The sequence below is a fragment of the Balaenoptera physalus genome (assembly GCF_965194825.1).
Source record: "Balaenoptera physalus genome assembly, chromosome: 3".
Taxonomy (NCBI): domain Eukaryota; kingdom Metazoa; phylum Chordata; class Mammalia; order Artiodactyla; family Balaenopteridae; genus Balaenoptera; species Balaenoptera physalus.
In genome coordinates, this window is record NC_138890.1 from 139,318,502 (window position 1) to 139,330,713 (window position 12,212).

At 34.9% G+C, this 12,212-nt stretch overlaps 1 long non-coding RNA gene across 1 annotated transcript in view; it reads left to right on the forward strand.

The window, feature by feature from the left end:
• The window catches only part of LOC309657937, a 1,158,638-nt gene that overhangs the window by 1,042,542 nt on the left and 103,884 nt on the right, over nucleotides 1-12,212 (forward strand). The window lies entirely within an intron of this gene.

Below are 12,212 nucleotides of genomic sequence, written 5' to 3' on the forward strand. Positions count from 1 at the left end.
AAATGGCTACTGCACCGAGTTGCTTAAGAAGGCTAGAGCTGACCTTATGGGAGAGAAATTCTGAGATTCACTACTAGCACTTTCTGAGATCCAAATTTAGAACAGCATGACTGAGGTGGAGATTTCATGAGGATCCCAAACTAAAATCACTTGGTAGAAGCTTTGGGCTAGTGTTTTACGCCCAACACAAGTTAAACATTTTTAACAGCCTTACTGAGATTCATATATCCTCATTCACAATGATTTAAAACACTTTAGGTGATATAAACTTTATTTAATACTTCATGAATTGGGCAGTCTTCATTCCCAAGGGTCCAGAGAACTGCAAAACAGGACAGTTTTATAGGGTAAAGAATAAGATACAAGGATAAGAAAAATAGAAAATGGATTAAGAACAAGGAAACAAGTATAAAGCCCAGGGTTGGCTTGGTGTTTGGGATTGGCTAACTGGATATACTGTGTTTCTGGTCAAATGGAGGATTTACAGCGGCATGAAAGTTATCTAAGTTTTGGTGCTGTCATGGCACCCCAGGCAGGAGTGGCTCCATCTTGGACCTAGAAATTTATTTCAACACTGTGAAACTTACTCTTTCAAAGTGCACAATTCATGGTTTTTAGTATATTCATAAAATTTGGCAACCATCACAACCCTTTAAAAAAGATTCATAGAAGCTGATTTTGGTAAAGTATGTGAGTGATGCTGCAAGTTTGTTCAAGCCAGAATCTCTAACCCATTAGGGAGTTTCAGTCAACAATGACTGCACATATACATATAAACCAGGAGCACTGTGAAGACAGAGAGCAGGAGGCACCTCACAACTGGGTCTGGCAGGAAAAGAGCCTCCAGCAGAGGCAACCCGTGTGTTTCAAAAAATGTTTAGGACCACCCTTCAACAGAAATTCTTTGTGGGAACAAGGAGAATGGCAGTGGGTTGATTATACCTGTTTGCTAAAGACAGATCAGATTTTTCCTGGCATAATTATTAATAGCATGGCCTTTCATTCCCCAAAGTGTTCTAGTTTAGATGATTAATCATATGATCACTATACTTAGACCCCCTAGTTCTCTCTTTTGGAGATCGTTTCTCTCTGGTACCCTTCCCAGCCTCCTCTGCAGCCCCCAAATTCCAATTTCTGTCTCCAAAGCTCAGTGAGACCATCACTCTCTTTGCACTGTTGTCCATCACTGAGTGTAGAGTACCACTAGTCATGGGGCACTCTGGGGGCTCACTTCATTTTTTCCCTTTGCTACCTGTTGTCCAACATCTGAAAATCTGAATACAGTATGTTGAGTTTTAGCCTGTTATCAGTTCTACTCTACCATGACATTATGTCTGTGAGGTTTCTCCATGTCATTGCATATGGCAGTAGTTCATTCTTTTTCTTTGTTGTTTAGAATGCATAAATAATAAACAAAAATGCATTTATTCAACTTTTGATGGATGTTTTGGTTATTCCAGTTTTTGTACGTATCTTTTGATGTACATATACTTATTTCCACTGGACATATATCCTTATGAAAGAATTTTTGAGATACATATTATGTTGATCCTTTTTAGATATTTAAGTAGTTTTCTGAAGTGGTTTTATCATTTTACCTTCTGCTATCAATGCATGGACATTTCAGTTACTCAAATTTTCATCAACACTTGGCATTGTCAGTCCTTTAAATTTGGGTGAGAATGTTGAGATTCTATAATTCTTAATGCTGAACACTTTATTATTTATTTCACACTCAGTATCTTTAAATTAAAATAATATTTAAACCTCTAAAATTTACACCCTATATCTTTGAATCAACATAAAATCTAAATCTGTAAAATTTAAGAACTATTTCACACCATCTCTTTAAGTTTAAATAAAAGTTTTAAAATATTTTATTTATTACACATATTCTATTAAATGGTGGCATTAAGACTACATCATTTCTAAAATATTTAATAATTTTTAAGTTCTTTAAGTTTAACTTAAATACTTTCACTATACTTTGAATGCATACATGGTATTTTTCAGATTTTCTTAGTCTTTCTGGACATTAAATTATCACATCTCAAACTACTGTGCCTACTAAATTCTTCAAATAAGGAGCAGAATTTACTGATGTATGCTTTTCAATAGTTTTTTTTTTTTGAATTGTATTTTGTTTATTTTTTTATACAGCAGGTTCTTGTTAGTTATCCATTTTATACATACTAGTGTATATATGTCAATCCCAATCTCCCAATTCATCACCCACACCCCCCCACCACATTCCCCCCTTTGTGTCCATACGTTTGTTCTCTACATCTGTGTCTCAATTTCTGCCTTGCAAGCCGGTTCATCTGTACCATTATTCTAGGTTCCACATATATGCATTAATATACAATATTTGTTTTTCTCTTTCTGACTTACTTCACTCTGTATGACAGTCTCTAGATCTATCCACGTCTCTACAAATGACCCAATTTTGTCCCTTTTTATGGCTGATTAATATTCCATTGTATATATGTACTACAACTTCTTTATCCATTCATCTATCAATGGGCATTTTGGTTGCTTCCATGACCTGGCTATTGTAAATAGTGCTGCAGTGAACATTGGGGTGCATGTGTCTTTTTGAATTATGGTTTTCTCTGGGTATATGCCCAGTAGTGGGATTGCTGGGTCATATGGTAATTCTATTTTTAGTTTTTTTAAGGAACCTCCATACTGTTCTCCATAGTGACTATATCAATTTACATTCCCACCAACAGTGTAGGAGGGTTCCCTTTTCTCCACACCCTCTCCAACATTTGTTGTTTGTAGATTTTCTGATGATGCCCATTCTAACTGGTATGAGGTGATACCTCATTGTAGTTTTGATTTGCATGTCTCTAATAATTAGTGATGTTGAACAGCTTTTCATGTGCTTCTTGGCCATCTGTATGTCTTCTTTGGAGAAATGTCTATTTAGGTCTTCTGCCCATTTTTGGATTGGGTTGTTCATTTTTTTAATATTGAGCTGCATGAGCTATTTATATATTTTGGAGATTAATCCTTTGTCCGTTGATTTGTTTGCAAATATCTTCTCCCATTCTGAGGGTTGTCTTTTCATCTTGTTTGTAGTTTCCTTTGCTTCGCAAAACCTTTTAAGTTTCATTAGGTCCCATTTGTTTATTTTTGTTTTTAGTTCCATTACTCTACGAGGTGGATCAAAAAAGATCTTGCTGTGATTTATGTCAAAGAGTGTTCTTCCTATGTTTTCCTCTAAGAGTTTTATAGGGTCCGGTCTTACATTTAGGTCTCTAATTCATTTTGAGTTTATTTTTGTGTATGGTGTTAGGGAGTGTTCTAATTTCATTCTTTTACATGTAGCTGTCCAGTTTTCCCAGCACCACTTATTGAAGGGACTGTCTTTTCTCCATTGTATATCCTTGCCTCCTTTGTCATAGATTAGTTGACCATAGGTGTGTGGGTTTATCTCTGGGCTTTCTATCCTGTTCCATTGATCTATATTTCTGTTTTTGTGCCAGTACCATATTGTCTTGATTACTGTAGCTTTGTAGTATAGTCTGAGGTCAGGGAGCCTGATTCCTCCAGCTCCATTTTTTTCCCTCAAGACTGCTTTGGCTATTTGGGGTCTTTTGTGTCTCCATACAAATTTTAAGATTTTTTGTTCTAGTTCTGTAAAAAATGCCATTGGTAATTTGATAGGGATTGCATTGAACCTGTAGATTGCTTTGGGTAGTATAGTCATTTTCACAATATTGATTCTTCCAATCCAAGAACATTGTATATCTCTCCGTTTGTGTCATTTTTGATTTCTTTCAACAGTGTCTTATAGTTTTCTGAGTACAGGTCTTTTACCTCCTTAGGTAGGTTTATTCCTAGGTATTTTGTTCTTTTTGTTGCAATGGTGAATGGGATTGTTTCCTTAATTTCTCTTTCTGATCTTTTGTTGTTAGTGTATAGGAATGCAAGAGATTTCTGTGAATTAATTTTGTATCCTGTAACTTTACCAAATTCATTGATTAGCTCTAGTAGTTTTCTGGTGGCATTCTTAGGATTCTCTATGTATAGTATCATGTCATCTGCAAACAGTGACAGTTTCACTTCTTCTTTTCCAATTTGTATTCCTTTTATTTCTTTTTCTTCTCTGATTGCTGTGGCTAGGACTTCCAAAACTATGCTGAATAATAGTGGCGAGAGTGGATATCCTTGTCTTGTTCCTGATCTTAGAGGAAATGCTTTCAGTTTTTCACCATTGAGAATGATGTTTGCTGTGGGTTTGTCATATATGGCCTTTATTATGTTGAGGTATTCATATTATTATGAAGATAGCTGGGAACAAGTTTATACTCTCTTTGTTATGTTTATATTTCAGGAGGAAATAACATCTTTGTATCCATATTCTTCCTACAGGATTTGGCACATAATATTTAAATAAAATGTTTGCTGAATGAATGAATGCCTGTCTTCCCCCTATAGTACAGTGATTTCATTGCTGGGTATTTCTATCCATAAAGGTGCCAAAATAGGTTGTTAGAATTTTAAGGGCATACATTTTAAGGCTGAGTCAGACCTGAACTTAAGTTACTCAAGAATTTAAATAAGCTGGGTTATTGGCTCCCAATAAGTAAAGATAGACCAGTATTACCCAGGATTAGGATTTAAGGATTATAGTCATTAATAACTATCATTAGGATTTCAACATTTTCTAAAAAAAAAGGTTGTATTCCATGTCAAAGTTAATTTTTAAAATAAACTTTTAAATTTAGAGTAGCTTTAGATTTACAGAAAAGATGCAAAGTTAGTACAGAGAGTTGCTGTATACCCCATACCCAGTATCTTCTATTATTAATATCTTCCATTAGTATGGTATATTTGTCATACAGTTAACAAACCAACATGGACACATTATTGTTAACTAAAGACCATGTATAAAGCTGCTCTAAACATCTACTGTAGATTTCTATGTGGATGTACATGTGTAAATCATTTGTGTAAGTGCCTAAGAATGAAATTTTGGGGTCCTATGATAAGACCACTTTTAGTTTTGTAAGAAACTGCCAAACTGTCATCCAAAGTGGTCGTACCATTTGCATTCCCACAAGCGATGAATGAGAGTTTCATATCCTTGCCAGCAGTTGGCTTTGTCTGGTTTTGGAATTAGCCATTTTAATAAGTGTGTAATAGTATCTCATTGTTGCTTTAATTTGAATTTCCTTAATGAGAAATGTTGTGGTGCACCCTTTCATAGTCTTATTTGCATAAGCATATCTTGCATATCTTCTTTGGTGAGATATCTCTTCAGGTCTTTTGCTTAATTTTTAATCATGTTGTTCATTTTCTTATTGCTGAGTTGTAAGAGTTCTTTGCATATTTTGGATACAGTTCTTTGTCACGTATCTTTTGCAAATATTGCCTCCCAGTCCATAGTTTGCATTGTCATTTCATTCTCCTAACAATGACTTTTGCAGAGCAGAAGTTTTTAATTTTAATAAAGTCTAACTTACCTATTTTTTATTTCATGGATCATGCTTTTGGTATTATATCTAAAAACTCATCCCCAAACTCAAATTTACCTAGATTTTTCTCCTACATATTCTTCTAGAAATTTTATAATTTTTCATTTTAAATTGGGTCTATGATCCATTCTGAGTGTGTGTATCTGTGTGTGTGTAAGGTATGAGATCTCTGTTTAGGTTATTTATTTACTTTTGCATATGGACATCTGATTGTTTCAGCACCATTTATTGAAAAGACTGTACTTACTTCATTCATTGGATTGTCTTTGCACCTTTGTCAAGAATCAGTTGAATATATTTGTGGATGTTGATTCCTGGATTCTCCATTTTATTCCATTGATCTATGTGCGTGTGGCTTTTTTTTTCTTTTCCTTTTCTTTTCTCTTCTGTCTCTTTTTTCTTTCTCTTTCTTTCTTTCCTTTCTTTTTCTTTCTTTCTTTCTCTCTCTTTCTTTCTTTCTTTGTTTTTCTGTCTTTCCTCCCTTCCTCCCTCCCCTCTCACTCTTTCTCTCTTCCTTTCTTCCTTCCTGTCTTTTTTTCTGCCAATACCATCCTGTCTTGATAACTATGGCTTAAAACAAGTCTTGAAATTAGGTAATGTGAGTTCTCCACATTTCTTCTTCTTCAGAGTTGGGCTGGCTATTCTAAGACCTGTTTTTCCATATACATTTTAGAATCAGCCTGTTGATATCTACAAAATAGCTTTCTGAGATTTTGATTGGAATGGCATTGAATCTATAGATGGAGTTGAGAAGACTTAACATCTTAACAATGTGTTAAATGTATCGACCAAGTTGGAAAGAATTGACATCTTAGCAATATTGAATCTCTCAATCCATGAACACAGAATATCTCCGTATTATTTAGGTCTTCTTTCATTTCTTTCATCAGTGTTTTGCAGTTGCTTGCATACAGATTTTATATTATTTTGTTAGATTTATACTTAAGTATTTTATTTTTTGTTGCTATTGTGAATGGTTTTTTATTTAAAATTCTAATTTTTCGTAGGAAATCAGTTGACTTTTCTATATTAACCTTACATCTTGAGACCTTGCTGTACATGCTTAGTAGTTTCAGATTTATTTTTTTGGGTAGTTTTTTTGGACTTTCTGTACAGACAATTATGTCACATGACATAAAGACAGTTTTATTTTCTACTTTCTAATATATATCCTTTTTTCCCTTCTTTCCTTTATTTCTTTTTTGGTCTTGGTAAAATGTTAAATAGGAGTGGTAAGAGGGGATGTCCTTGTTGCTGATCTTAGAGAGCAAGCGTCAGGTGTTTCATCCTAAGAATAATGTTAGCTGTAGGTATTTTTTATAGATGTTCTTTATCAAGTTGTGGAAATCCCTTCCTATTACTAATTTACTGAGAGTTTTTGTCATGATTGAGTGTCCAATGATTCTTGTGCATTGATTGATATAAGCAAGCAGTTTTTTTCCTTAGCCTGTTTATGTATTGGTTTACTTTGATTGATTTTTTTTTTTAAAGATTTATTTATTGATTGATTGATTGATTGCTATGTTGGGTCTTCGTTTCTGTGCTAGGGCTTTCTCTAGCTGCGACAAGTGGAGGCCACTCTTCATCGCGGTGCGCGGGCCTCTCACTATCGCGGCCTCTCTTGTTGCGGAGCACAGGCTCCAGACGCACAGGCTCAGCAGTTGTGGTTCACGGGCCCAGTTGCTCCACGGCATGTGGGATCCTCCCAGACCCGGGCTTGAACCCGTGTCCCCTGCATTAGCAGGCAGATTCTCAACCACTGCGCCACCAGGGAAGCCCCCACTTTGATTGATTTTTGAATATTGAGCCAGCCTAGCATACCTGGAATAAATGTGGTTGTGGTGGATAATTCTTTTTATCCATTATTGTATTCAATTTTGTAATATTTTAATATTAACCTATGTTCATAAGGGATATTGATTTGTAGTTTTCCTTTCTGTAATGGCTATTTCTAGTTTTGACATTTGGGTATTATTGACCTCATAGAATGAGTTGGGACATATTCCTCCTGCTTGTATTTTCTGGAAGAGATTGTGGGAAATTAGTATCATTTCTTCCTTACTTGTTTTGTAGAATTCAGTAATGAAACCATCTGGGCCTGATGCTTTCTCTTATGGAAGGTTATTAATTTTTGATTCAATTTCTTTAATAGATATAGGTCTATTCAGATTATCTATTTAACCTTTTGTGTGAAATACTTTTGGTATTTTAGTCTTTCAGGGAATTTGTCCATTTTATCTAAGTTATCAAGTTTTGGGGTAAAGTTATTTGTAGAATTCTTTTATTATCCATTTTTAAAAATAAACTTTATTTTTAAGAGTAGTGTTAGGTTCACAGCAAAATTGAGCAGAAAATAGAGCTCCTATATACCCTCTGTCCCTACACAGACACAGCCTCCCCCACTATCAACATCCCACACCAGAGTGGTACATTTATTAAAATCAGTGAACCTCCATTGACACATCATTATCACACTAAGTCCACAGTTTACATTAAGGTTCACTCTTGGTGTATATTCTGTGGGTTTCAACAAATATATAATAACATGTATCTACCATTGTAGAATCATACAGGGTAGTTTCACTGCCCTAAAAATTCTGTGTTCTGCCTACTCTTCCTCCCTCCCTACTTGACCCTTGGCAGTCACCAGTCTTTTTACTGTCTCCATGATTTTACCTTTTCCAGAATGTCATATAGTTGGAATAATGCAGTATGTCATTTTTTCAGATTTGTTTCTTTCACTTAAATTTATGAATTTAAGTTTCCTCCATTTCTTTTCATGGCTCGATAGCTCATTTCTTTTAGCCCTGAGTAATATTCCATTGTTTGAATGTACTGTAGTTTATCCATTCTCCCACTGAAGGACATCTTGGATGATTTATAATCTTGCAATTGTAAAAAAGTTACCATAAACATCCAGGTGCAGGTTTTTGTGTGGGTATATGTTTTTACACTGTGAATTAAGAGCTCACACAAAAAGCACAGGAGCTTCTGAACTGGGATGATTCAAACAATAATATTCAAATGACCTCATTACATAGTATGGGTTGGAAAATTAAGCACTGTGTACCTTCTGTATTTGCCAAAGTATTTTATTTTGATTGTACCACTAGGAGTAGTTATGTGGACATGTGCCAATGCCAAGTCCCAGAAAACAATGCACTTACACATGTCAGAGAATGGGTATTGCATCATCATCATCATCATGTAATCATTATCATAGATAACATGATTAAGGGAATAATATGGTCAGGGATGCTCCTTCCCTCTTTTTTCTCTCTCTCTCTCCCTCCCTCTCTTTCTCACTTTCTCTTTCTTTCTTCCTTTCTTTCTTCCTTCCTTCCTTCCTTCCTTTCTTGCTTTCTTTCTTTCTTTCTTTCTTTCTTTCTTTCTTTCTCTCTCTCTCTCTCTCTTTCTTTCTATTTCTTTCCTTCTTTCTTGTCATTTATTCTTCCCAATATTACTATGGAGTACATATTACAATTACCTCTGTTTTATTTAGAAGGAAGCCAGATCTTAGAGGAGTTCAATGAATGACCTGATCACAGCATACAACTTTTAATAGTAGTGCCAAAATTAGAGAGCAGATTAAATTCAGAATATGTACTCTTAACCATTATGCTATGCTATAGCACATTTTCCAAAATAATAATATAATTCAGGACCATAGATTTGTTTCTCAGGCTGGTCATTTGCTTAACTCTAGCTGATGAATCATTATTATTAAATATTAGCCAACTCATTTCAAAAATGTTGAGGGTAATTCAAATTTGTTGAATGACTACAGTTTTAGATTGTTTTTCACTATTTTCTATTAAAACGTAGAAGGATCTTGGCTATAAATCAAGACTGTATGTTTTGTATTAAGCAAACACAACATTAGAGGATTGTTATATGAAAGGAGCTATGTATTTATCATGAATACAACTGATATGGATGAAAAATGACCTATTTAATTCAAATAAGATTATGTAAATTTTAGTGATTTATTAATTTTCTTCTCTATTCATGTTTCAATTTCATGAATACCTTTGCCTACTTTATAATAACTGAAAACTGAGAAATGAGAAAATAAGATCACAGATCACAAGGATGAATCTCAGTTGGAATAATTCAAGGAACTTCAAAGGCTTTTTTTTCTATGTTTTTTCTCCTTGACTTCATAAAAACTATATACCTAAAACATGTGTATTACTAAACACATGAGTATCTCACATGAAGAAAAGCTCTTACCTGTAGGGATCCTAGGGCTTGGAAGTTCCTGGTCAATGCATATCAAATTCCTTTAATCTTGGTTGTATGTCTGCTTTCTTTTCCTAGAAATCGGATACTATTAGTTTAGGGTCAGGGGGACCTCACTAGCTAGCTAACGCTCTCTTTTCCTCCTTACTTCCTTTTCTTAATTAACCTTACAGTTTTTTCAATAGCTGTTAGGAAATTTGTTTTGAGGACTAATACATTTTATTTCCTTTGTAGGTATTTTCTAATGTATCCTATGTATATTGGTTGCTTTCGCTCAGAACTCCATTCTTTACTCCCTTCCCATTTTACCTTATATTATTTAACTTGGCTCACCATTTTACACTCTGGCATAAATACCACTTACATACTGATAATTCTCAGTACTACCCTTTTCTTTAGTTTTATTTCCTTGTGTCCACCTGTTTTCTGTGGTTCACTCTGAAGAGACAGATTTGATTTACCATATTGAAAACAAAATTCATGTTTCTCCAAAACTCATTACTCTACCTGCTTATACCATTTAGTTCTTGGTCTTAAAATCCAAAAAATTATCTTAGATGGAAACCTTAGCATCATTCCTCCTCCTTCTACCCAATATCTCATTGTTTTCTCAGACCATTTATTTTTTTATTTTTTAAAAGGAAAAACTGTTAAATTTATTTATTTATTTATTTTTGGCTGTGTTGGGTCTTCGTTTCTGTGCGAGGGCTTTCTTTAGTTGTGGCGAGCGGGGGCCACTCTTCATCGCGGTGCGCGGGCCTCTCACTGTCGCGGCCTCTCTTGTTGCGGAGCACAGGCTCTAGACGCGCAGGCTCAGTAGTTGTGGCTCACGGGCCCAGTTGCTCCGCGGCATGTAGGATCTTCCCAGACCAGGGCTCGAACCCGTGTCCCCTGCATTGGCAGGCAGATTCTCAACCACTGCACCACCAGGGAAGCCCAAGACCATTTATTAATACATCTTGACATGACTTGGCTCCTGCCCCTCTCTTTCCACTCTGGTATCCATACCTCCCACAACCAGTCCACCCCCACACAACCTGTTTGTCTCCTCCCTGTGTTCTGTTACTCTTTAGATCCTTAGACAAAGGCATGGTGCTAAAGCAGAGTAGGTCATGCTATTTCCTGTCCCCTTTGCTTTTGTATATAGATGTCCTTCCCTATTGTGATCCTCCTGAAGAACTCAGAATTGTCTTTAAGCTCAAGCAGATTTCTTCTGATCTTGCAGGGCAAAGTTTCATACCGTTTTCTCTCACTAACCTGTGGGACCTTAAAGACTATCTATTATTCTATCTGGCTGTGTCCAAGGGCAGGCAGGAAGCCAGGTACTTAGGACATATTTAAAAAGTGTTTAATAAATGGATAAATGAATAAAATATAGATAAATAAACAGAAGTACTCATTCTTCCGGGGAAGAAAAACTTTTAGTACAGTCCTGATACTTAATCTTTGTTGTATTCTCTCTTTATCTCTTTTTTTTTTAAAGATTTTTTCTTTGATGTGGACCATTTTAAAGTCTATATTGAATGTGTTACAATATTACTCTGTTTTATGTTTTGGCTTTTGACCAAGAGGCATGTGGGATTTTAACTCCCAACCAGGGATCGAATCTGCACCCCCTGCATTGGAAAGCAAAGTCTTAACCACTGGACCACCAGGGAAGTCCCTCTTTATCTCTTTTTTTAATCATTAAGGCACATGTTTTATGACATTTATCCTTATTTTTAATGCAATAAATAAAAAGGTTAAATAAAAAGGTTAAGACAATTTTTGTAATTGTTTATCATAAAGGAATACAATTTAAAAGATCTTAATTAATAACAACTCTCTCGGTTGAATGAATAAAATGGAGCCCAGTGCCTCTCTCAGTCCCATCTGTCTGGTTTAATTTTTCTCAAATGATACACATCTATTTTTATTGTACAATATGTAAGCACTGTAAGTATGTATGTAAAATTTGAGAATTTCACCTTCTGTTATCATCCAATTCCCTATTTCCCTTTCAGGGTAATGGTTTAGTTTGTATATTCTCTCTCTCTCTCTTTTTAAATCTAGCACATGCATAGTACTAGCACAGCAGTACGTTTATGTGTGTTTGGATCTGTTTTATTAATATGTTTTCCCCATGATTTTCTTTCATTATCTTTAATTTACAGTATTTCTTAGAGATGTTTACATATTATTCAATATATGAAAATTTTCTTTATATCCCTCACTTGAATACATTAGAATGTTCTAATGTATTAATTAGATAGACTCTCCTCTACTAATGGATATTTAGATTGTCTCCAACTTTTTTCACTTCAACAAACAATGCTGCAGTAAGCATCCTTTTATACACTTTTTAAGATATTACTGATAGTGGAATTGTTCTATCAAAGCTTATGCATATTTACGTTTTAATAGATATTATCTAATTGTTCTCCAAAAAAGAAAAAAAAAAAAGCTCCCTTGTCAGCAGTGGCTGTTATGCACTATTCTAATATG